This window comes from Mus musculus, chromosome 1 (genome assembly GCF_000001635.26).
Source record: "Mus musculus strain C57BL/6J chromosome 1, GRCm38.p6 C57BL/6J".
Lineage (NCBI taxonomy): Eukaryota > Metazoa > Chordata > Mammalia > Rodentia > Muridae > Mus > Mus musculus.
The window spans coordinates 77,853,527-77,881,298 of NC_000067.6; the positions used below are offsets into that span (position 1 = coordinate 77,853,527).

The 27,772-nt window shown below is 38.5% G+C and overlaps 2 long non-coding RNA genes across 3 annotated transcripts in view; one reads left to right on the forward strand and one right to left on the reverse strand.

Moving 5' to 3' along the window:
- Nucleotides 1-27,772, reverse strand: part of Gm33083 — a 125,751-nt gene that overhangs the window by 82,979 nt on the left and 15,000 nt on the right. For both annotated transcript variants that reach the window (XR_001779851.1, XR_373562.2), the window contains exon 2: nt 6,328-6,411. This is a non-coding gene — a long non-coding RNA (predicted gene, 33083). The remainder of the gene's footprint in view (nt 1-6,327; nt 6,412-27,772) is intronic.
- Nucleotides 1-27,772, forward strand: part of Gm33030 — a 101,844-nt gene that overhangs the window by 39,884 nt on the left and 34,188 nt on the right. Inside the window, exon 3 of the long non-coding RNA XR_373561.2 lies at nt 17,679-17,749. This is a non-coding gene — a long non-coding RNA (predicted gene, 33030). The remainder of the gene's footprint in view (nt 1-17,678; nt 17,750-27,772) is intronic.

Sequence of the window (27,772 nt, forward strand, 5' to 3'; positions counted from 1 at the left end):
TCTCTATAGGTACTGCTCACAGACTGGTGCACATAAACATAAGTAGGCAAAACCCACTCATATACATATAATGAAAATAAGTAGATCTTTAGATAAAATAGCTGGTGCTAAGTAGCTGTGGTTCCTCCAGGTCACCTTTGGTTTGTCTCTGCTTCCTCTGAGTTTGAAATTCAATACTCCATGTTCTTTTGGAGTAAGTGCTGAGGCCAGAGGGAAAGAGTACGGTATCACATCTACTGAACCTATATAAATTTGCATAATGTTGGTCACATTAATAACTGGATACCCATAACCAATCAAATTTTAAAACACAAATATTCTCTTCTGGCCAGAGATACTTTCTTGTAAATGTCTCAGGCTATGACAGACACTGTGTCTGGAGACGATAAACTATATGTGAGTCTGTCTCTGGAATATCACCATTTCAGTGTCTTCTAATAATACCTGCCATGTTAGATGGGTTCTGGAATAGTAGAGAAACAAATTGTACATTATCCTAATAGATTAAGAAAATAATATCCCATTTGGATCATTTCCTGGGCCTCTATCCAAACCATGAGATAGCTTTACTGGTCATTAAATGTATAGGAGGAAGGTGGGCTTTTTGCTCATAAGTATATTGCATTTCTAAAGGGCACTGTACTCATTTCTTTATGAGTGTAATCTAATAAGGAAAATAATTGATTCATAGGAGGATTGCTCCCTTGACAAACCTGCCATTGTTTTAGACTGCAATTGCAATCCAAATCCCATTTCAGATCTTTTGTTTACACATGGACACTAGTAAACAATTATTTTCAGGAAATACTTTAAATATTTACATTTGCTTCTTTAACCATTTCATCCGTTTGGACATTTTGTAACATGGGTCTGGTCTATAAGCATTAGAGCAACTAAAAGAACTAAGATTTGGGATGAGTAGACAGGCAACATAACTAAATGAATACTCTTCAAGTCCTAAGCCAATAGCAGATGAAATAACTACCCATTAGTGTGACATTTAGTTTGTGCATCCACTAAATAATAATGACACTATGGTAGTGACTCATGAGAATGCCTTGTGGGTTATTGTACTGCTTTAATTTTATGTCCATGTGACAGTCAGTCCTGTCACAGAGACAAATATATTTACTGGCTCTGAATCCAATATTTAACATGTAGATTTTTATAGTTAAATTCATAATCAGGAGACCCATGTCTTTATGCAGAATAATGCTTGATTAACAATTTTGGTTGTTGTTTAGATTTTTAGGTATCTTTTTCATTCTTTGCAAGAGCTTGTTACATGCCATGAATCTCAATTTCTACCTCCTAGCTTTTCTAAAATGTGCCAACATCTTGGATAACCATCAAATTGGGTTGATTTAATGTGTTTAGGAGTTCATTATCCCAAATAAATGATTAATAATAAAGAGGTTACTGAAACAGTATTTTATATCATAGTATCAAAAAAAAGCTTCCATCAGCTTAAAATGCAGTTTTTATATTAACTGTGTGTGTGTGTGTGTGTGTGTGTGTGTGTGTGTGTGTGTGTGTGTGTACATGTGTGCATGTGTGACATGACATGCATGTGGAGGGTAAAGGACAATGTGTGGAGTCAGTTCTCTAGACCTTGGGATCACATTTAAATCTTTACAGACTGACAGCAAGCAGATTTGCACATTAAGCCACCTCAATGGCCCTTAGATACATTTCTAAAGACAAATTCTATACATAGTTTGATATTTCACAACTTGAGGTGGCTTCTGTTTAGGTATCAGGAAATAGGGTATCTGAATTCTTTTGTTTGGTCTTCAAAACAACGCATACACTAAACACCATTCCTATTTTATAGATGAGAAAAAGTGAAGTCTACATATAAAGAAAATGTGTCCAAAATGATGGTGCTAAAATGTATGGAGCACTCATGGCTGACAGAGACCAAAGCAATATGGAAACCATCACTATGAAGCATAGGATTGGTTATGACATCAGTCAGTAAACTGTGAGCCAAAGCACGCTCCCCCATATGCAAAATGGTGGCTGCAAACATGATATACTTACTTCTCATTTTATTTTTATTTCATATTTCTACATCTTGTCTACTAAACTAGTCTAGATTCTTCTTTAAAAAATTAATTTAAAAGATCCAGTGTCAATAATTCAATAATTGTTTTGGTCATTTGTCTCTGTTTTGCTCTGATTTTGATTTTGTTGTTGTTTCCTTTGTTTTTGGTTTAAGATATTATGCAACCCATATAACCTCTAATTAGTGGCAATCGCCTGCTTCAGCCTCCCAAGTACTAGTATTTACATGTGAGTACTACTACACTTGGCTCTGTAAATATTTAAAAACATACACATACCACATGCACCAAGTACTTCGAAATATATTACAAATTAAGTGATCTGTTTCTATCACTATTAAGCACTTTTCTCCATGGTGAAATCTACTGCCTTAAACAGAGTTAAGATCTGTGCCTCAGTGGATGGTGGTGGCACATGTGTTTAACACCAGCACTCAGGAGGTTGAGTGAGTTCAAAATGTCCTAGACTGAGTTTCAGAACAGCCAGAGCTATACAGAAAACTTTGTCTAAAATCAAACAAACAAAAGAAGAAGAGGGGAAGGAGGAGGAGAAAGAGGAAGAGAAGAAGGAGGAGGAAGAGGAGGAGGAGGAGGAAGAGGAGGAAGAGGAGGAAAAATGTGACTCAGATTGGGTGCTGGGTGTAGTAGCATACACCATTAATCCCAGCACTTAGGAGGCAGAGTCAGGTGAATCTCTCAGTTCAAGGCCAGCCAGGACTGCAAAGCAAGTTCCAGGATAGCCAGAGTTACATAGAGGAAACTATGTCTCAATCCCCTTACTCTACCCCCATCCAAAAAAAAAAAAATGTGGCTCAAGGATCATTACTGGAAGATATAACAGAAAGACAATAAGGTTAAGAGGTCAGGAAGGACAGGGGCAAAAGGTGTCTTTTGGGTTTTATAATAAATGTCTTGAAGCTTCCTTTGAAAGTTCAGTGCATACAATAGTATAATGTTTATCCTTTTTTCCTCACATGCTCTGCTTGTTTCATTGGGGAGATTGTACAACTCTGTTGTACTCATGAAGTCACAGCAGTTGCAGATGTCTACACAAGACTTGTATAAGGTCAAGACAGTCATCATTCTATCATGGATGGAAGAAATTCTCAAAGCCTTCTTCACTCCTAGCTGAAGAGCTCTATAGCTCAGTTAATGGTTTCTGGGGGAGGGAAAATAAATTTTCTTTAGGAGTGTGGTACCGAGAAGGCTGACCAGGCTCCAGATAGCCCTACATCCATGTGTGTAGCAGTGTAACACACTGGACTCAGTGTGTTATTTTTTTTAAGACATAAAGTTTGGAGGGTTACATGGGAGGTGATCCAGTAGAAACTAGAAGGGGTGAATATAATTGAAATTCCTTGTATCTGTGCATGGAAGTCTCAAGAATTATATTATATCTAGAGATAGAGATATGTTTAGATATAGATATATAGATAGATATGTTTCTTCAGCAGAAAAACAACACTGGCAAATGCCACTATCCTTGATATCTTGGATTCCCCAACCTAAGTCACGTAGTCATATCTTAACTGATTACTTTGCCCAGAAACAATGGGTATTCAATCATTTGTACTCCTTAAAATGAAGATATCAACTCTAAAATTTCCAGAAAAACTAATTGCCATAGATAAGGAACAATCTCCCCAATGAGACAAGCAGAGCGTGTGTGAAAAAATAGGATAAAAACATTGTACTATTGCCTGCACTGAACTTTCAAAGAAAGCTTCATGACATTTGTTATATAAGTCATTGTGTCTGACTTGCTCCATATGCAGACAACTTACCTGAGGTCCAGAGAGGAAGTGACTTCCCCATGGCCATACAACTTGATAGGGTCACAGATACACACCACATTATGAGGAACTACCTCTGATTTTATTGGATTTGAGGCAGTGATTGCCAGAGAAAATGAAGATGATCATAGCCTTTACATAAGTCAATGCTCTCAACTGCTCCACTGAATTCAGTTTCTATATATTGCTGCAAAAAGGGGACAGTCTAGAGGGAAATCAAATTGCTGGATGAACAGAAATGCTAACATGTTCTCCAAGGACCATTCACTTCAAAGCAAATTGAGTCTGACACTAAGATGGTTATAATAAAGAAGAAGATGATAACAAGTACTAAGAAAATGGGAAAACTGAAATGTTCAGACATTGCTGATGGAAATATAAAATGCTTTATTCTACTTATATAGGAAGGCCCACAGGAGTATTATTCAACTAGCAAAAGACTATACAAGTCAAATGTCCACAAACTGAGGATTGGATAAACAAAATATGGTATATCCATATAAAGGAATATTATAAAGCTATAAAAAGCTGTGAGGTGCTGGTACTAACACATACTATAACATGGACACACCTTAAAACACTTATCATATTTTGTGCTAAGTGAAAGAAACCAGGCATAAGAGGCCGTATAGTATATGATTTTGTTTATAGGAAGTATCTATAGTAGCCAGAAAGTAAATGGGTGATCTCTAGGGCATGAGGACAAAAGAACAGAAAAGTGTGTTTATTTGTTTTTATAATTTTCAAAATATTATGAATATATATACATCACCCACCACCATCTTCTGTCTCCTTTCTATTCCTACAGACCCCATGTGTCCTGATCATTTCTTCCTTATTTTTCTGTCTTTTATTTTTATTTACGCCTCTGAATTTAATTAGGGCTGTTTATATGAGCATGTGTGATGGGATATTACTGGAAAGAACATGGTCAGTTTACCAGTAAGTACACTGATGAAGAAAGTGACAGCTTCTTCCCTGATAACTATTCACTGTCAACAGTTCCTCATTAGGGGCAGGGGCTCATAAGCACCTCCCTTATCTTTGACAGAATGTTGAGGTGACCAATTTTGTACAGGTCTTATGAAGTGTTCACAGATCACATGTATTCATGATTGCAGTGGCCATGTTATAACCAGAAGACACCACTTCTTAGCACTTCTTGAATGTTTTGGAATTAGAAAATGGTGCATATTTTTATAAATATAGTTTAAAATAATTTCCTTTTGTGATGGTGGATGGCTAAAAATAAGCTGGATGATGGCTGTTGAGTAGAAGATAGATAGATAGATAGATAGATAGATAGATAGATAGATAGATAGATAGATAGATAGATAGAATTGCAATATTAAGAACCTACCAAATACTACATCCTAGGTACTTAGTACTACCAGTACTACAAACAAAAACAACTAGGGAAGTTCCTGTTATTCTGGAAGGAGTCTCAGTAAGGAAGGGAAAAACATGTTCTGTGGAGACAGGAGATTGTCAATACATATAGGAACCATCCACTGGGTTTCAAGTAAACCTAGTGGGTAATGAGCAGGGAAAATATGAGACCAACATAAGTAATGACTGTTTCAGAAAATAGCCAAGAGAACTCAATCTAGAATCTCTCTCACCCATGGGTTCAATCCATAGAACAACCCTATTTGTACCAGGAACTTCCATATGAATACAATGACAGCATAAAGTGGCAGCCTAAGTGGAGATTGTTTATCTAAATAATTGCTTCACAAAGCTCAAATCTGCAGGCTGAAGCAAATAAGCATTGGCATGCTCATATTCTAGTTTGCAACTTACATGCACGAGCAAATTTCCTTTACTACCCACAGTGCCAAAGTTTCATGAAGTTGAGGGTCTAATGAAATGAGGGTCATTATGGAATCGTCTTGACAGAGGAAACATCCCACTTTGTGTATCACTTTGCACATCTCTGGCACATCTTTCAAGGGTTCGCTTTACTTATCAGAATCAAGTCATGATTTACTTAAAAGTCTAGTGAACAAAAGGGCATTTGACCTTTGAATGTGGAGAGCCTCCGCAAGTCGGTGCCTGTGAGACTGTATGGTGATTGTTAGTGAAGAAAGGAAGATCAAGGGGTCAATTAGGAGACATGGAATCACAAAAGAAGGTGGAAATGTAATAACATATTTTGTAGATAAATATATATATATTTACATTTAAGACTTGAAATTTACTTATTATGGTTTCAAAAGCTTATGAAATGATAATGCTCTGTGAAAATGCAATCTATTAGGCACTTTGGGTTTTAGTTGATGACTTCCTATATAAAGTCTCTGGGAAGTATTTAGCTCAGTTGTGACTTTACTGTTTTTAGCTAAGAGACTGGTGAAGGGTGCTATCAAAATAATGAGCATAACTGGCCAATGCCCAAATTCCCTTATAGCTGACCCAGTACAGATGTCCAATTAAAAGGATTTAAGTAAGATCTATTGAACACTTACCATTTGCTCAGCCTTGTCTCCAGCTAAGGACATTTCTGGGGAAATTCAAACTGAATCACAGCTCCAGGTCCTGGAAACATCTAGCTGGAAACACGAAATGAACATGATTAAAACTGAGTACAAGGCAGGCTTACTCTTGTTAAGTAAAAGCTGAAGTCTTTTCTCAGCTCGGCAGTTTGGGAAACTGATTTGAACACCATCGAGAGTGAATTCGTCACTCAGAAGAAAAAGAGATCAATCCAAGAATAACCGCAGCAGCGTGCCATCAGTAACTCTCATTTTCTGGGCCTCGCTGCTGACTCGTAGCTCTTCTGGTCACCACACCCCTTCCTTGGGGATCCCTGATAGTTTTTCAACACTGTAACATAACAATTTAAAAGGGGAAAGATTTGTTTGGAATCTAGTTTTGGGACATGGTCACTTGGCTTTGTTGCTTCTAGACTAGGGTTAAGGAGATCGACATGGCAAGAAGCAGCTGGTAGGGAAAGCGACATATCTCCCACAGGCAGGGAGCAGAGAAAGCAAGAGGTGAGGAACAAGATGGACCCTTCAAGCCTCACCACAGAGACCTGCTTGCTTCAACTAGGATCTCCCTCTAGTGCCCACCACCAGGCAACAATGTAATCAAATGATAGCTTCATCAATAGCATAATTTAAAGGATCTAATCACCACTTAATGATTAATATCTTGGGACCAAGACTTCAACACATGAGTTGGCTTTTTCTTTTTGGGGAGTGAGGGATGTTACTTCATAACCATGTCATAACAGTGCTAACTGCATTCAGTAGAGCCAAAGAGTGCATAAGGATGATGCAGCACATGGAATCTGGGGTTAATCAGCCTGGTTAGAAATAGAGTTATTTAAGAGATTCAATATTATGACAATTTTAAAACATAAATTTTACCCATAATGAACACAGATTTTTTTAAAGTCTCAATAATATACATGCAAACTCAATACAGGCATATATCAAAAAAGAACATCCACCATGATCAAGCTGGCTTTATCCTGAAAATACAAGAATGGTTCAACATAATAAGTCAATAAATATAATACATTTTATATACTGACTAAAAATAGAAATAACACAATCATCTCATTATTCTGAAAAGGTCTTTGTCAAAATCCAACATGCATTCATGATAAAAGTTATAGAGAAAAAAAGAATAGCAGAGTATTGTTAGGAATCATTTCATTGAGGTGTTTTGTTTTGTTTTGTTTTGTTTTGTTTTGTTTTGTTTTTGCTAAGTGTGTTTAGCTTCTCCTAGGTTTCTGGGCTATATGGCATCTGATTCCTGGCCATCCAGGCAATGTCAAGAGGTGGCTCCTTCTTGTGGGCCTCAAGTTGGGTCAGTCATTGGTTGGCTACAAATCCTGCACCACCATTTCCTCTGCACATCTTGCAGGCAGGACAAATGGTAGGTCGAAGTCCCAGTCGCACCACTAGAAGCCTTGCCTGGTAACAGAAGATGGCTGGCTCATGCTCCACATCCTCCATTGCTAAGATTGTTCACTAGGGTCATGCTCATAGATTCCAGGTAGTTACCACTGTACTGTTTCCATATTGCCCCCACCAATGCCTCTCAATTACAATAGTCTCAACCAGCCCCCCCCCCTTTCCATCCCTCCTCTTGCCTGATCCCTCCTATTTCCATCCTCACTGACCCTATTTCACCCACAAAATCTATTTTATTTCCCATTTCCAAGGAGATCCATGTGTCCTCCTTGATCCCTACTTGCTACTTAGCTGTGGGAAGCCACATGTGCCGTTGCTGAGTGGCACTGACTACTGCTGGCCACCACGCATAAGTTTGGACAAACAACCAATGTGTACATATGCAGTAAAGTTTTTTGCAAAGACACTGCCTGGCCCGGGCATGATAATGAGGTTCTGTAAGGTACTGAGAGTATAACCAATCAGATGTGAGACATGCAAATGAGGTATGATAATGAGGTTCTGTAAGGTACTGAGAGAGAGTAACCAATCAGATGTGAGACATGCAAATGAGGTATGATAATGAGGCTCTGTGAGGTACTGAGAGAGAGTAACCAATCAGATGAGGAACATGCAAATGATGTGTAGTGCATAACCAATCCGGGTGTGAGACACGCCTCTCCTAGGCCTATAAAAGCAGCACCAGTTCTGGGCTCAGGGTCTTTTCGCCTCTACAATCAAGCTCTCCCAATAAACGTGTGCAGAAGGATCCTGTTGCAGCGTCGTTTACTGCTGGCCAGTCCGGTGCACGCAAGACTTAGCCTTTCTGGATCTATGTTTGTAGCATGATTATCCTTTACTTAACAGATAATATCCATTTATAAGTGAGGACATATCATACTTGTTTTTCTGGGTCTGGGTTATCTCATTCAGGATGATTTTTTTTCTAGTGAACATATACCCTCTTTAAAAAGGCTGTGTGTGTGACAAAGTCACAGCCAACATCATCTAAACTGGCAAACCACCCCAAGCATTCCCATTAAAACCCGTAACGAGATATGGCAATCTGCTATGTACCCTTCTTTTCAAAATAGTAGTACTTCGGGTACTGGATAGAGCAATAAGAGAAGAGAAAAAAGTAAAGATACAGATAGGAAAAGAAGAAGTCAAATTATCCCTTGTAGATGGGATACTTGTAGATGACATGGTGTTATACATAAGAAATTCCCAAAATTCTACCAGGGAATGTCTATAAATGGGCAACATATTTTAGCAAAATGGCAGAACACAAAAAACAACCTACAAAACTCAGTAGCATTTTTATATACCAATCACAAACATGCTGAAACAGAGAACATGGAAACATTGCTGTTCACAATAGCCTCTAAATATATAAATTATGTAGGAATAAACCTAATCAAAAAGGTGAAAGACTTCTCCAATGAAAACTTTAAATCTATGAATAAAGTGATCCAAGAAAGCACTAGAAAGTGGGAGGACCTTCCATTCTTATAGATTTGTAGACATAATATTATGAAAATGACCATCCTCTCAGAAATAGTTTTCAATGTTTTGTTTTTCAGTGCAATACCAACTAAAATCCCCATGAATTTCTTCACAGAAAAAGAAAATAGAAAAGAAATCCTAAATTCAAAATGATATCACAAAATATGCCAGATAGCAAGCCTGAACAAAAAGAATGATTCTAGAGGGCTTACCATTCCAGATTTCTAGGTGTATTATGGGCCTCTAGTAATAAAAGTAAGATGGTCCTAGCATAAAAATGGACATTTATATCAATGGAACAAAGCAGAAGGCCCATATGTGATAACATGTAAATATAACAATCTGATATTGAACCAACAACATCTTCAACAAAAGGTGCTGGGGAAATCGGACGTGCACATGTAGAAAAGTGAAATTAGACTAAGTCTACTCATACAACCTCAGTGTGAGACCTGAAACGCTTCACCTATTAGAGTAAAATATAGGTATTACCCTAAAGGAAATATATTTGGAAAAGGACTTTCTGAATAGGACCCAATCTGCTCAGGAATTAAAAGCCAACAACTGATAAGTAGGATCATAAAACAAAAAAAGCTTCTGCAACATCTTAAGAAGCAATAAACTGAGTCAGGGGAAACCAGAAGAATGGGAGAGATTCTTTGTCAGCTATACATCTGATAGAGGGTTAGTATCCAAAATGTAGAAGCAGCTCAAAAAACAAAGATTCAAGACAACAAATAACCCAGTTAAAAATGGGTTACAAATATGAGAGCACTCCAAAGAAGAAGTTAAACTGACTAGAAATATCTTTAAAGGTGTTCAACATCCTTAGCAGTTAGAGATAGGGAAATTAAAAAACTTTCAGATTTAATCTTACCCAAGTCAGAATGGCAAATATCAAGAAAACAACCAACAACAAGTACTGGCTAGGATACAGGAAAAGGAGACCTCATTAGTTGTTGGTGGAATTGCAAACTTGTAAACCCATTTTAGAAATTGATGTGGATAATTCTCAGAAAGTTAAAATATATATCTTCCATATGATCCAGCTTTACCACTCCCTGGCAGATGCCCAAAGGACATCTTACATCCACAGATATTTGCTCGGCCATGTGTATTGTTGTTCTAGTCACAATGGCTAAGAAACAGAAACAACCTAAATGTCTTTACCTGATTAATGTATAGTGAAATGTGACACATAGACACAACAGAATTCTATTCAGCTGTAAAAAGAAGGCCTGGGTGATTCTGTAAAGTGACCTCTGTTGGCCAGACCAAGGACGGAGCCTGAACCTGGAACAGAGCAATACTCTAGAGAAGTAACTCCCTGTGCTGATCCAACTACTTCTTACGTGAATAGGCTACAAGAAGACTAAGGTCATCAAAGACACATTAAGAGGTAGAGAGCAACAAGGTTCCCAGAGTTTCATAGAAGCCTCCCACAGTTGTCCCAAGCAGTGAGCCCTGGAGTGTGAGTTGTATCAGTCCAGACATAGGGACACAGTGCTTCATGGACACCTTTGCCACCCTGCATGACAATTCTCACATTTCAGCCTCAGCCTTGCAGATGAAGCGATGGCTGAACACTCGGATGGAATCTTTTCTCCTTTCTTTTTTAAACAGTTTCTATTACCTGAGACTTCTCTGAATAGGTTACATATATCCCTGGGGATATAAAACAAAGGCAGGGATTATTCATGCGGTCAATAAATGTGCATTAAGCTCTTGCTGTGGCTCCAGCAAAGTAAATAAATACATAAAGCAAAGATGTCTTCTGCTCCTGGATTTTATATACTACCTGAGGAGATGCTCAATAAATAACTATATAAAAATGTGTCCTGTTAGAGTTAGGGAGGGAGATACAGAATAATGCATAAGAACAGGGAATTAAATATTTTCTTAGAGTGGAGATTTTAGCTGAAATTACTGTTTGAGGATATTAATATCAAAACTAAGAGATATCTTACTAATGATAATCACTGTTTGGGGTATTTTTTAATGTACCCTCAAAAACTTGAGGAAGGTAACGGAAGTCTCACACCGTCCAAAAGAGTAACTTCCAAATCCCGAAGGCAACACATCTGTTCTCCTCTGTAATGAATAGTAATTTGATGTGGATTTTTTGAAAGCTATGAGTATGAATACCTTTGATCTTTTCAGTCAGAGGAACCTAAAACAAACCGAGCACCCACTTTATTGCCTGAAACCTATCTATTTTATCCTGTATTGCTATTGAAACTTTGGCTTTTTGTTTGACTTAGCCTTTCTGAATTATTCCTCCAAACACATGAAAATTTAACCACTGCTTTATTTTGTGTCACCCTGCCACTTAAAATTTGTATGATTTTTCAACTACCATCTTACATCCTGTGGGAAATGCACAGCTCGCTCTCCTTGGGAATATTTAGACTCCTGAGGTTTCTGGGCCTCTGGTTACCTCTGGCTCCAGTTTCCAGCTTCCACTAAAGTTTCTCCTCTTGCATTTGGTGTGTTTGGACTGTGCCTTTAGTCTCTTATTGATACTTCATCATAACCACATTCCCAACCTCTTAATAGAAACATACACTTCATCCCACTCACATAAAACGTCCTTAAGGGATAAACATTTACTGATAGAAATGACATACAGCTAGAGAGTTTTTTTGTTTTGTTTTGTTTTGTTTTGTTTTGTTGTTGTTTTGGGTTTTTTTTTTTAGCAGATTGTCTAAAATTAGGAATTCCCCTTCTCTGCCTTTTAACAAGTTCTTTGAGAATTATTGTCAAGTTAAAACCCAACTTTTACAAACTGACCACCTATCCCCTACTTTTCCTTTCTACCCCATTATTCTGCCTGGCCGTCAACTGTTTGTTCTCTCAATTCGTTTTGTGCATTTCTTTGAGAAAATGCCCAGGTCCTCTGTCTCTCTCTCTTCTCCTTCCCAAATATTCCCAAATCTTTACTTCTTAACAGTCGATCAAGCTATTTTTCTCCAAGCAAATATAATTTCTTCCTTTGGTGGGAAAAAATAGCGGTATAATTTACTTTCTATTCCCTACCTAAAGAAACTCTGAAAGAAAAAAAAGCCGTTTTGAATGAAATTTTGTGACCATCTCAATATAAACCTCTCATTTTACTGCTCAAGTGGAAAGGCATTTTGGGCCTCCCATCACCGTCAGCATTACCACGATGATGGTGTTTTAATAACAGACAGTCATCTTATTCATGTATCATGTTCCTCTGGTTAACTCGAAACTGGAATGGCAATGCTTTTCTTTAAATTGCATTTGGCCTAGCTTAAAACAAGGGCAAATTCAAAGCTAAGTCTGTGTGCTAAGAGGCTTTCTCTGTGGGAAAGTAGTCAAGGATAGCCACAATGGCGGCAAGTCCCCACACGCAGGAAGTGCCGTGGCGCAGTGTGAAATTGAAAATGAGGAGTATCTTCAACTGTTCTGAATTGTATGTAAACACTTGGCATCATTAGCAGGCAGAGCTGTGGTATGGAACACGCTAGGAAAATGTCATTTCCATATGGATTTAGATTTCACTGTCTCTGAGAATTAAGCTCATCCTTGACATGTGCACAAGTATGTGCTTGGGTGTTTGTAGGCATGTGCCAATGGTTACCCACATGAACTCGAGAAGAATTAGAACTGTCTGCAACTCATACTGCTGGAAAACTCTGAAAGGAACTAAGCTTAAATGCCCACCCCACCTGGACTGTGGAGAAAAGCCTGGGGCATCAAAGGTCATAAATCATGTGCTAAGAAAAGTCTGCAAGACATCATGTCAGACTTATCAGCTCTAACTTGATGGAGAAAACCCAAGTGTGTAAAAAGCATAATCAAAACATGTATGAAGTTGAAGGATGCTATATTATAAAATAAACCTGAGCAGAGGGGGAGAATGGTAAAGGAGAAACTCTAATGGGCCCATAGCAAACTTTGGTCTTAAGGCGGCTTGATTTCCATAACCAACTGAACACCATTTGAAGAAAGCTGCTGGACCATTTCTGCAGAGGAGTGTGGGGAACAATGGACAGATTGGCAAAATGAAGTGAGTTCTGCCCACTGATCTTCTTCCTCTGGATTTTGATGAGGTGAAGCTCACTGTTAACAGACTCTGGGGAGAAATTCAGGGTATGAAATTAAGTGGATCTGATCAGTGGCCCTTGTGGAGCAGAGGTAGTGTGACACAGTATGAGATAGAACCTGAGAATGGACCATTTCCAGAAGGTGACCTTGGAGGCACAAAAATCCAATAATGCTACTTTGTGTAGCAGAGGACATGAGCACCAATGGATGTGCTAAAGATCAGCTTGTGTCTGGTAGAAGATTCCAATGTCTATTTCCATTTCATATGCCTCAACAATGTCAATGCATGCTAAAGGACACTGCATTTTAATGAGCAACATTAAAGAAAAAAAGATTTATTTTATGACTATGGGTGTTTTGCTTACATGTGTATCTGTTCATCACATGTGTGGCCATGACTGTAGAAGCCAGAAAGTGTCCTGGGACTGATGTTGCAGAAAGTGATAAGAAACCATGCAGGCACTGAGAATCAAGCCCAGGTCCTCTGAAAAGGAAACCAGTGTTGTGAACTACTGAGCCAACTCTCCAGGCCCAGTGTGTATCTAATCAAGGCATGCAAAATAAGAGTAATTTGGGAGCTGTCATCTTGGAGGTGAATTTTTCAGTATGTTTTGGGAGTCCATGATGACTATAACTTTTAATAATATTAACTTTTTGCAGCAGTCAAGTGATTTCCAACTAAGAAGACTAACATTTATGAGGTACATTGTCTTAGCAAGACATGGGTCTAGTGAGAGGAAAAGCGATAGCTTTCCAGACTGGGGAGGTACTTGAGAGAGTATCTCTATCTAGTGTCATCTGCTGCTCTTTGCTTGATATGACACAGAAGATGCACGCTTCCTTTGGGCTGTGTTAGAAATAACCTTGCTGACAATTTGTTTTTTCAATGGTGAGCTCAAGCCTTCAATAATGAGAGCTTATTTCAGAATTCTCTGGAAAGAAACACCCTTAAAGCCTTTACAGGAAGTGACGTCTCTATTGTAATACAGACAGATCGCCTGGGAAAATGCCCATGGTACAGTATTGTTCATTAAACAAACCAAGAGCAGAGGTGCCCAGGACTGTACTGAGATAGCTATCTTCTGTGTCAAGGCCTTGGTACCTAGATATTTGAGCCAACATTGTTCTAGATGTCTCTGAGAAAGTCTTGCTTAGATGTCATTAACATTGCAGGCTGAGTAAAGACAGTCACACCTCAGAATGCAATACATCTCTCCCAAAAAAGGGGAAGCCCTTAGCAGAAAAAAAAAAAAACACTGAGAAGGAGAAGTTTGCCAACAGACAGCAGTCATACTCTAGCTCAACCTCTAGAGTACTACAATTCTTTAGGAAAGATGTTATGGTGACCGCCCCCCCACCATAAAATTATTTTTGTTGCTACTTCATAACTGTAATTTTTCTATTGTTGGGAGTCATGATGTAAATATCTCTGTTTTCTGATGGTCTTAGGTGATGCAATTCCTGTGGAATGTTAGTTGACCCTTAAAGGGGGTCGGGGGTCGTGGTCCACAGATTGAGGACCGCTGCTTTAGCTGTAGTACTGTTTCTTGAGGAATTCAACCTGCAGGTGTATTTTATACCTGCAGCCCTTAGACTTGACTGCTGCTGGGGTATCATCTGTATTAGACAACCCTTATAAGTCTCCTCTTTCCTTTCCTCCCTTACCAACCTCTCTCCCCACCTACATCCATCTCTTTTCCTCCTCCTTTCTTCACCTCTTCCTTCTTTCATTTCTCTCTCTCTCTCTCTCTCTCTCTCTCTCTCTCTCTCTCTCTCTCATCTACACACAGAGAATCTCTTGGTTATGTTTTTATAGAGAATGTTGACTAATACTAATAAGATGTTAAGGATGGAACTGGAAGAGGGGCTGTGTGGGGGAGGACTAGGAGGAGAAGTGGGACTGCGATCAAGATGATGAGAGAGAGAGAGAGAGAGAGAGAGAGAGAGAGGAATGGGGCTGAAGAGAAGGCTTATAGTTAAGACTGTCTACTGATCTTGCAGAGAACCCAGCTTCAGTTCCCAGCACACACCTCAGGCAGCTCACAGATACCTCAACTCCAGATCCAGGGGATCCAACACTTCTGGCCACTGTGGGTACCTACATGCCCACCGACAAGCCCGTATGGTGAAATACATAAAATTTTAAATAACATAAATAAATCTTTAAAGAGGTATTTATATCTGTATTATGGTTATTCCAGTGAAACAAGTATAGACATTTTATAAATCAAAAGAATATACTGGTGTATAGCTGCTGTGGTTTTTCAAAATGCCTATTTGAAAGAGAACTCTTGAAGTAAGAGAAATCTCCAGGCCACCCATGAGTCACACCATCATAGAGATTCCCCTGATCAAAACCAAATGTCATATTGCTGCTTGAGAAATGTCACATAATTAGAAGGAGACTGAATAAGAGTCATCCACCTGCCACAGCATGAGGGAGGGGATGTGAGAGAGAATGAATGGGAAGACAAAGCTGGTGACACACAGTGACATAGTGTACCTGGTACAGGGCTTGGCCCTGGAGGCACAGCAGGCCCCACAGCATTCATACAGCACAATGGGAAGAGATGCTGTGAGCAGCTCATGCCATCAAAGTCGAGTTACTGCCAATAAATCATAGAAAGACCACAGCATCCCTAAGAGCAGAAGAGAGCCTTGTACCTTCCCACTCTTTCCCCACATGAGGACCCCCATGGCTCAGCTTAAAGGCTAGACACATGAAAAGGGGCTATGTACCTACTGAGCATTGATCTTTCTACTCACTTGTTCGGACTGATGCATTTTACTGATTCAGACAAAATTATAATTTGCTTTTTGTAAGATTCCTTCCTTATGAAAAGATTATAATTTATCATGTATTTTCCCCCAAAGTAATAATCTCTAAATCACTCGATGAATGTATCCCTAAATTGTGGTTTAAATAATGCATCATGATGCACAAAGTAACTAGGGTAAGATGGAATTTAACAAATATATCTTTCAAGTATTAACATGCTGTCACTACAGATTTAACTTGGTGATAGAGTGCTTGCTTAGCATGGGCATGAACCTGGGGGTAATTTCCTGTACAATTAAAAAAAAAAGACAATTGGTGGCTGCTGAGAGAAGGAGAAGAGTTTTCTTCAAGAACGATACCCCTGACAGGTTCCCGTGCTTCAGTGAATGATCTACACATGCGCACATACTGGCATCACTAAGCACAGTTAGTGGTTTTTTTCTTTTTAAAGGAGCACATAATTTGGGAGGGAATAGTGGTGGGCAAGAAAGTGGAAGAAATGGGGGAGTAGGAATACATGGTGACTTTGAGCAGAACATATTATATACATGTATGAGATTTTCAAACAATAAAAGCAAACAAAAACACAGCAAAAGCCCAAAGAAGCACATAGCCCAACCACGACTCATTACATTCTTATTACATTCTTGTAACACTTACTGATATGCCACAAGTATTATAAAACAAACCTAAGAGTAGAAAACGTCCAAGTTCTTGCAATCTTCAGCAATAGTGACTTACCATGTAGCTTGGGAGGACAGCAAAGTGCCTCTGTTGTTCTGGAACCTCACAGAAGCCTCCAAGCCAGCAATTCATAAGAAGAAATTCTCAAAAGGCAATGAGATTTTTCATTTAAAATTGTATGGCTTTTAGTAGCAGCAAAAACGTCCATTAAAACTACTTTTCTTAAAATCATTATAATTTACATTCAGCTTATAAAGTAGTGAGTTACTATATGGTTATTTTTCCCATCTATTCAGAGTTCATAACTAACCCTAACCCTTGCCTGTCCTAGATGAAGAGTTGACTATTGATATTTTTTACTACATGAACACATAGACAAATAGCCTTCTAAGCATATCTGTTAATACACATAGGCTAATACTGTTCTCTGATTTGGACAGCGAAGGTCATGTTCAAAGTGGCTGACAGTGGATGCAGAGACTCACAATTGGTCAAATTGCTGAGGATAAATGATCTTGAGTTCTCATCCCTACACTGGGCATCAATAAGACCCTGTCCAAGGACCAGGGAGCATCATAAGAGAGGAAATAGAAAGACTGTAAGAGCAAGAGGGTGGGGAGGAGTACTGAGCTGTCTTTGGGATGTGACACACCTGTGACAGTCATGATGCACTGTACAATAGCTACCTGCACATCCAAAGTCAAAAATCCATGAAAGTCAGAGGGGTAATGGTTGAGAAGCATACAGGGATCCATGAGCATGGAAGGAAGATGAGAGGGCAACAGGGGCTGAGGGTGATCAACATGCTTATAGACACATGTAAAGACTATAGTAAATAAATTAGAAGATCTAACCTTTTCTGTATTTATTCTAGTAGGTTGCCCCACATGGATTCCCCACGAGGATGATGCACCAGGAAGAACTCTTCATCTCCCGGATGCCTGGGTATCTGTCTAATATTTATCTACTGAAAATACTAAAGCAATAACCACACTTCAGCATGTTAAGTACAAATCAGTCCAGTGAGGCCAGACCTGCCGACTCAAAAAGATGTCAGAGAAATTTCTTTGTAAGGGGGACGTCATAAAACCCTTGAACTCTTCTCCCTTGTGTGTCTCAGAGGAAAGTGGTTTCTCCAAAACCCTAAGGAAGCCACTTTAGCATTTTTTTTCAGAACATAGCTTTGTATTCATCCATTCAGTGCACTCATCTTAGATGCTTTTTAAAAATAGCACATTATTATCTAGTCCTGTGACTTAAGTTTGTTTCTCCTTTCTCCCCTGCAATACAGATTTAAACTTCCAAGGGCAGGCATGGTCCCCTATGCCTCTCATTCCTCCACACTGCGGGTGATTCTTAGAGTCATGTTTACCTAATTCTTCAGAGGCTAATAATTCACTACCTCACTCTGGTCCAGGAAAGCAAGATAAGTTTAGTGGTGTCAAACAAATTGTGGTGGCCTTTATTCATAATGCATTTGCTTCAAATGCCAGCTTGCTGCAAATATATGCCAGGGACCTGCCAAACAATAAAAAGAATAAAGGTTCATGGCCCAATGTCCCACAAAGTTTACTGACCACATCAGTAAATCTCTGTGAGGTAGAACAAGGACAGCCAGCTCTGAATTCAAGCAGGCCAGTGGTGTAAGGAAGGGCAAACATGACTTCAGTGCTTGTCAGCTGGGACAAAAAGATGCACTCGGCCATCCCTACGCAGATGGGAGACTTGGGGGTCTATGAATACTCCTTATGGAGCTGTGAAAATCTGCAGAGGCCATCAGTCCACAGATTTACACTTAAGATTCTGAAAACTAAGCAATCAGGACTGGAGTCTGCATGGCTAGCCATTGTTCTACTATAGTGATGAGCTACTTATGATAAAAGATGCAGTGTGCGGGAGAAAGAATTATCCTGAGGAGGACCACGATACCAGTTTGCTTCAGCAACAGCACAGCAGTTTGGAGCTAGACTGCTTATTTCCAACCTTTTAGGATCATAGATGAGGAAGGTGAGGGAACAGAATGACTTTCTGAAAATATACCACCATCTAGTTAAAGAGTCACAATTAGAGTCAGAGTCAAAAGGAAGAGGCAGCACCAAGAACTAAATTATTTTGTACTCATTCCTTAATGTTTGTGAAGTAGATTGGTTTGAAATAACTGTGATGGCAGAGGAATAAGAATAGTTGATTTTCTGAGTCATTTCAAGAGCTAAATTTTATTTCTTGATTGCAGAAGCATTATACTTCTGTGACCTGAAACCACCATAGATTTACATTTTTAATCAGCCTATTTGTTGCTCTAACAGCTGCCCTTATTTCAAATATTTTTCACTGGCCTAATACAAACAGATTTCTATTACACCTTTATGAACAAATACACTAATGTATATTTTTGTTCTAAAATGAGCATGCATTAGTCACAATGCTCTATCATTTGCTTTCCTCACTAACATATTTCTTATAGCTGTTTGCATGGATGTACTTTGTGTTTTGTTGTTTTTGTTGCTGTGGTTTTGGTCTGGTTTTATTTCTATTAGTTCTTTGAGAATTTATTATGACCTGTTTTGACCATACTCACCCTCCCTCCCCAGCTCTTTTCAGACCCACCTCCTTTTCCTTTCCTGCCCAATTTTTTGCTCTTCCCTGACCCCATCAAGGGCACTTGTGCTACCCAAATAGTCCTGAATGTGTGACCTTCCACTGGATCATGGTCTGCTTATCAAGGGCTATATGATTAGAGAAAGCTGGCCTTTCTGTTTTTGGCAGCTAGGTATTAGCTATAGTTTCTTATCTCTGGGTAAAGCTACATGACAAACTCCTCCCTCTGTGCTGAGGTTTGGTTCAGTTTAGGTTTGCAAAGGTCTTGTGCATAGCATCACAACAGCTGTGAGTTCATATGGAAACTGTGCTGCAGTTTTCAGAAGACACCATTCCCTTACAGTCATCTGCCGCTCCATCTCCATGATGACCCCTGAGCCACTGTCATACTCCATGGTACATATACATGTATAGATCATCTGTTATTTATTCTATTGGGTCAAAAGTAGGCCTGGTCTAATTACTTATCCCTACAAAGAATACTGTCTTAAACCTCTGACTCTTGATTGATATGGTATCCTTTCAGTCAGATTCATAAAGTGGGTTTGATGAACCATAGGGTGTCAATACAACTTCTAACACAGTCTGTGGGAAATCTTTTTCACACATTTTAATACATTTTCTTTCAGGAACTATGTTTAGTAGATGCTGAACTGAACGCATAGTGGAGTATTTCCTTTTCTTTTGAGGTTTCTTTGAAGATCCCTTAGTTATAGGGTGATTTTTCCCCCATTTATCTTGAAAACCAATATAATGAATGCCAAATGAGCACATGTCAATGAATATTCATGGTCTCCAGTACAAGTGCTTTGGAATGACTTTAATTTTCAAACCCTGACCTTGTTATGACCCTTAAAATTAAAATATTGTACAGTGATGTAAAACAGTGTTATATCACAGTCTATAAAGAAAAACAGAAGGTACCAAAGGTGCCATATTTGGTGACACAAACTGTCCCTGTTTTTAATCTCCTTTCCTCCTAGCTTTCCTCTTCTTCCTCCTACCCTCCTCATTATCCTCTTCCTCTTTCTCCTTTGATATTTACTGGGCATTATGTGCCAAGTAGAGCATATACCCCAACTGCAGTTATAGGACTGATCCTATTTGTATTCAAACACTCCACAGAAACTTTGATATTATTCAGTTAGCACTTTGTAGAAATTAAAGAAAAAATACGAGAAAGAAAACTAACATTTATCAGAAGGTTCAAGTGTAGACACTTTTTGTGGTCATTGTTCCTACTCACAAGGGACTCTCCCAAAAGGGACTTTCCACAATCCTCCCTAAATGAAAATTGCTCAGGAAGCTTTTACAGCCAGCAAGTGATAGAAGAGGACTCCAAAACGAAATCTTCTAGGGCATGTCTGGAATCCATGTGTGCATTGTTCCCTAAAGTGCCTTTGGGATTGCCTAATCATGTTACACAATATAGATGAGAGAATAGTCCCAAGTTTTCTCTAGGATTTTCTGAAGACAATAGAGCTAGCAATGGTGCCAATCTTTGCTTCAACATCTAGTCTAGTTAAACCATGAAATTTAGTAAGAATTTGTAACTGCTATTAAATACAATGGTCAATGTGAGAGTGGCTTTCTAGCCCTTGGACCACTTTGGAATAAACATATTTGTATCCACTTCAAAAGACCAACTTCTAAAATGGATGTTATCTTGATTTAATTTCCTGTTGCTATGATAAAATACCCTAACAAATACAACTTGAAGAAGAAAGGGTTTATTTGTCTTCTGGTTCCAGGTTACATCATTTTGAACAAGTCAAGGTGCAGGAACTTGAAGCAGCTAATCACATCCACAGTCAAGAGCAGAGAGAGAATAAATGTAAACATGATTGGGCCTGGCTCATTTCCTCCTTTTTTCCTATAACCCAGGACCCAAACCCAGGTGCTGCCCACTTTTAAACTGGGTCTTCATATATCAGTTACAATCAAGACAATTTCCCACAGATGTGCCCATAGTCCAACCTGATCTAGATTATGTCTCATGGAGACTGCTTCAAATCAACTGTAGATTGTGTCAAGTTGACATTTAAGACTAACCATCTTAGACGTACACACATACGTATTCAGTCTAGCTCTCTTCTTCTCAAGACCTTCCTTTCCGTGTGTACAAATCAGAATTGTATTTTGCAACCTTCTTTCCATTCTTGTGGCAAAATTAGAAATCTGGCAGTGTCTACCACCAGTCTTAACAGCAAACACAGCTGTAGAAACAGAAGAAACCAAACTATGTTCTAGCTGGCATTGCCCTGATGCCATAAGACCTGTCATAGTAATTTCACAGTGTGTATAGAAACAGGACATTCAATTCCATCAAGGAGAAAAGTCCTATAGATTCTTCTTGGACACCATTGTAGTCTCCACTGTAGCTGAAAAATACTGGGGAAAGGAATAAAAAATATTTATTCAGTGGCTACTGCTTCTAGAACTTTCTGAATAGGGTTTCTAAGTAAGATTCTATGTTTTATAAGAATTCTTTTTACAAATGACCATTAAATAAAAGTAATCACAGCTAAGATTTCCTAGTTTGGATTCTATCTTCAGTTTCCTGCTATATTTGAATTAGCCATTTCTTTGTTAGACAGATGTCCTGTATGGTTTATATGATTAATAGGAATGTACTATCAGAAGGCTTCCCTCTTATTTTAACTGTTCACCATAATGCACAAAACAACATGAGTTTAAATGGAATTTACTACACACACAGTCAGTATATACCATATTCTGTATACCCTCCTTCTTTTCTCCAGATAAAGAGACCAGCTTAACATGCACGGTTGTACTTCCTGGCAAGTTGGTGATGCTAACTTAAAAAATGTTAGTGTTAGAACAATATTAGAAATAATGCCCAAGAAGATTGAGGAAAGTGGATACATTTTAGTTGTCTTTTGAAGTTATCTTCTCCACATATTCTCTACAAGCCTTCTATATTACAAAAATCAGCCCCAAATTTTCTATTCAACAAAGCCAGTTATCTGAGTCTGTACAAAAAAAAAAAAAAAGCCACACAGCCTATGTGGGCTTAGGTAAGTCAAATTATGTATCAGATAACTCTTTTTATTAGAATTTTAACAGAATTATCCAAAGAACTCTGACATCAGATACTCTATTTCTCATTGTGTCTCTTCCTCTATGGAGCAAGCAGAAAAATGTCCATGAAAGACCATCTCAGGTCGCATTTCTATTGATACAAACATCAGCAATGTCAACATCACACGGTGGGGGGAAGCGTGCTCATCCTCCATCCTTGCAAAGCTTGTTAGAAATGGTTGCATCTTAATGAATTCAAGATAACATAGAAGACTGGAGGGGGTGGGGTTCATGGTTTCTGAAGGTTTTCTAGAACTTCTACCTTGATGGCATAAAGCTAGCTGATCCTGCCCTCTGCAGACCCACCAAAGCAGGAGGCATAAAGTCTCAATCCCGTTCATCCCAGACTCCTAAATTCCAGGCAGCTTCATCTGCCATTGGTGCTTAGAGTTCACAGAGCTGTTTTTAGTTCCTCATTCAAATATTCATAAGAAGCAAGGACTGCAGTTTGCTCTCTGGTAACAACTTCATTTTCAGTTCACACTCAGTGTGTCCTTGAAGACGGCCTCTGTCCACACAGAGTGGATTTTATCTGTCACATGGCCTTTCAAGGATAATGGAGTTTCCCTAGGAGTAGGCATAAGAAACATGTTCCATCTTTTATCTTTGCCTGGCTGGATGATGGAAATAATTATAGAAGACAGTTATGGATTATCAAAGGGACATCAGACCTATAGCAAGCACTACTTTGTGTTCCCTGGCAAGGCAGACCTTTTAATTATTTACCTTATGAGACTGTGTACACCCCAGGAAATCCTAAAATAGCAACATATTAGTACAAATATTTACTCGGCAACATTGTTCCTGAATATAATAATGAAAACATAAGGGAACTCTTGATATGCCCTTGCAAGAAACCCAGGGGCTGCACCATCATCACCCTGGGAGAGCATAGGAGAGCATATCCATCATTAGGTTCTCTCCATTGTTTGATTAAAGTTGTGGGTAAGCAAATGCCTTAGATAGACATTTTAACTACTTAGTTATGGGTTAATATTTAACACATGAATCACGCCCAGTAACTCTACAAGTAAGAAACATGAAATGTGAATCCCTTAAGTATATATATATATATATATATATATATATATATATATATATATATATTACATCATCTGAGATGTAAAAAAGAAAATCTAGGGAGAAATTTATCTTTAATAACTGTATGCTTTTATGATAAAACACAGAATTATCTGGGCCATAATATATATGATATCTAAAAAAAGGGGTTATTTTTTCCTCTCATATATTATTTGTATTAAACAACACTGTGCTTTTTTGATCATTGGATTTGCAAGTCCTTTCTGTTCATATTCCTAAGACACTTGTATGTTCTTGAATAGGCCATGCAGAGCCATTCCGTGATACTCCTCTAGACTGGGAGGAAAATATAGCCCTGTCTGAAGCATAGCAAAAGGAATTTCAATCTTGCAGCCACTGCCAGATAAAAACCTGGAAAAGACCATTAATCTCATTTGTTTTCATTATGGCAACACTCGTTATCACAACCTCAGTTAAGGAAGTGCCAACATTTATTCTAGCAATTATATATTAGCAAAATTACTTCTAAAAAAATGAAGCTCCCGGTACTATAAACTCCACATTATTGCTGAGGTCTTGCTGTGTTGAGATGAAGAAAGGTGCATACTATAAATACTTTATAAAATAAACAATTCTTTGTATAACACCTGGCAGGAATTATAATGTAATGTTCATTCCTACAGGAAGTGCCACATTTTTATGGATTAAGTGTCTGTTTTCTCAGATGGATTCCTTCAAACCCTCACCACTCCCCAATATTGTTTTTCATCTTTACAAGAAGAAAGTTGAAAAATATGTAAATGTATACCCATGCCTGTTAACTTTTTAAGGATTCCATGAGTGCATACATTCACCATGATGGGGAATTTTAATACTAGTGAATTTTGAAGGAGACATGTGCATTGGCAATGGGCTGTATATTAACAGAGGCAGTGGAGATGAAGCTCCATTAAATCAGAGCCTTAACACAGGCAGAGCATCTAATGACTACGATGACTACATATGTAGTCCAACCAGCAACTATCAGTTTTCTGAGGAACTTGGGAGATTCAAATCACTATTTTAGAAGTGGCTTCTTCATAGCCCGGTGGTGGTGGCGGCACATGCCTTTAATCCCAGCACTTGGGAGGCAGAGGCAGGCGGATTTCTGAGTTCGAGGTCAGCCTGGTCTACAAGGTGAGTTCCAGGACAACCAGGGCTATGCAGAGAAACCCTGTCTCGAAAGAGGAAGAAGAGGAAGAAGAAGAAGAAGAAGAAGAAGAAGAAGAAGAAGAAGAAGAAGAAGAAGAAGAAGAAGAAGAAGAAGAAGAAGAAGAAGAAGAAGAAGAAGAAGAAGTAGTGGCTGCTTCACCAAATGCCAATATTAATTTGAAACAGTAGACTGAAGTGAACCATTATGATTTAGGAGCATTTTATCACTTTAAGAATGTATGTACTATGGTTGCACCAAATTCATATTACCAAAGATAAGTCTTTCTGCCCATTCTAGCCATAAACATCCTCAAGGAGACTCCAGAAAATTTGTCAGTCTAAGGGTATGAAATTGATTTCAGAGATAAGGTCTCAGTACCAAACTTGCTCAGTGAATGAGAGATAATGCCACACTTAATTACTGTGGTCACTTATTGAGGACTTGGTGCCAAGTACTTGACAAATGTCATTCTACTTAATGGTCACATGGATTCAGCAATGGAAAGCTATCTCCATTTTATAAAGGAGAGTGAGATTCAGAGATAATATGTGATGAGGCCAAGGTCGTTTTCTTCTCAAGTGGTAAAATAGAAATGCAATTGTAGCCTACCTAAGCACCTCTTACTTATTCTTTTCATTATTTAATACCCCTTCACTGTGATTGAATTAATAGCTAATGTGTAATGTTCTGACCTCTTATACTTGTGGAGATGATGACTTAAAGAATATGGTCCCCATCAAAGAGAACTTGTATAGAAGGATGAACCAACTGATCTTACCAAACCTTTCTATTTGTATATGAATGTTCTGCCTACATGTACATATGCCCACCATGTGTATGTGCCTGGGACCTGCAGAGGTCAGAAGAGGGCACTCAGTCCCTTGGAACTGAAGTTTCAGATGGTTGTAAGCCACTATGTGAGTGATTAAACCTAAATCTGAATCCTCTACAAGAGGAGTCAGTGCTCTTAACAGCTGAGTCATCTTTCCAGTTCCTACCCCTGACCAAGTGACTCAGAAGACAGACTGGGTACAGCCTTATCTGCTGCAACCAAAGAGAACAACTAAGAATTCAGATAAGAAACCTAATGGGAAGAAAAGATGAGAATATAAAGGCCCTATTACTTTGTAACAGAAAGCAGTTGTATTTGGTTTATGAATGGGATGGAGGGCCTTATAAGTGTCAGAAGAAAATGTGCACTACTAGGTAAGGATATGAACAAGTGCACTGATAAAATTCAAAAGTTCAAGACTCCTTCTTTGCCAACAGAAACAGAAAATTCTCTACCAGAGTATATGACCAATCATCAAAGATAACAACCTGTCCATTAAAGATTGTCAGAACTTCATGTACAGTCACCACAGTGGGGTAGAAAATTCTGCTGAGCCAGACATCAATAGAAGGGAAACTTACAGGAGAATTGGGTGAGATATCTAGCCGTCATCATTGTTTCACTGTTCAACCCATTCAGGTCAGTGTGAAGGAATTCAGAGTCACCATGCCAAATTATAGCATTAGTGACCTCCTAACATCATCCAAAGATTTTGTACACTCTTATATACATGAGAGAGAATGTAAGTCAATTTTCAAAACATTGCATGGTTTACTATAATCTATTTAAATTTTTAGTCTTTATGAAGTCATAAGTTGACTATCCCTGATAGTTAAGTTATTGTTCTGATGTTCATCTAGGAATAGACCACACACAATAACAGTTAAACCTGTACCGAATGCACAGCAGTTCTAGTATTTTAAATAATCCTGAAAAGAGATATTAACTTTCTCCTCATGTAGGAAAAGAGGCCAAGCCTCAGTGGGATCAAGAGACTTTCTGAGGACCCTCTGTTTTACTACTTATAGTATCAAGATTGGGACTCAGAACTAATGGTCTTCAAAGTCCATCTTGCCCTGCTTCAAGTTAAGAAAAACTCCCAGGGAATTACCTCACCATTCTCTAATATCTATGTTTATGCCAAGTCCTACTTAAGGAGCAAGCCTAAAGTCTTATCGGAGAATGTTTTAAACAACATTATTATTTAAGTTCTAAATCATCTAAGAAGTGAAATGAACACAAATATGGCCAATGATCTTCAGAACAAGGCTGTGTTGTATGACAATCTGTTAGGCAGTAATTTCTCTTTGTAGAATCATCAACCTAATGTGATATCTGGCACACAAGAAGATGGCTATTATTTTTCATCTATACTGGGATGGACATTTTGTCATATTTTTCATCTCAAAAACAAGTTTATCTACCAGGTACTTTCAGTCAGGTGGGCTTCTGAAAGAGTCATCAGTACCCACCCATTCCTCATGGTCCTAGAGACCCAACTGGACAGTCACAGAGCTCAATGTTTTATCAAACAAACCATATTTAGGTTCATTTGAGGAAGACCTGGGAGCCCATTTTGTTGTGTGAGAATATTTTGTTGACACCTTCTGGTACAATGGAGTAAACACAGGCATGTGAGATAGGAAGAAATTTCTGGTACTCTGTGGTATAATAGGGTGATCGGAACTGACAAAGTTTTTAATACATTTCATAAAGAACAAGATAAGAAGGTTACCATTGTCCTGGTTTAATGATTTTACATGTGTTAATTTTTATATGTTAATGATTTTATATGGATTAATTTATCATTCCATGCCCACAATTTTAAAAATAAAAAATAAACTGTATGTCAGGCGGTAAGGGGGAGGGGCATGATTTTAATCCCAGTACTCAGGAGGTAGACGCAGACTGTTCTCTGTGAGTTTAAAGCCAGTCTGGTCTACAAAGCCAGATCCAGGACAGAGAATTCCAGGGCTACACAGAGAAACCCTGTCTCAAAAAAAAATCAATAGATAGATAATAGGTAGATAGGTAGAGAGAGAGAGAGAGAGAGAGAGAGAGAGAGAGAGAGAGATAGACTGTACATCCAGCCAGAAAGGAAAACCTAGACCATAATAGGAGCTCAAACAACTCAATGGCATAAAAAAATATATAAATGGAAAGTGATCTAAACAAAGATCTCTCAAAAATACATATACAAATG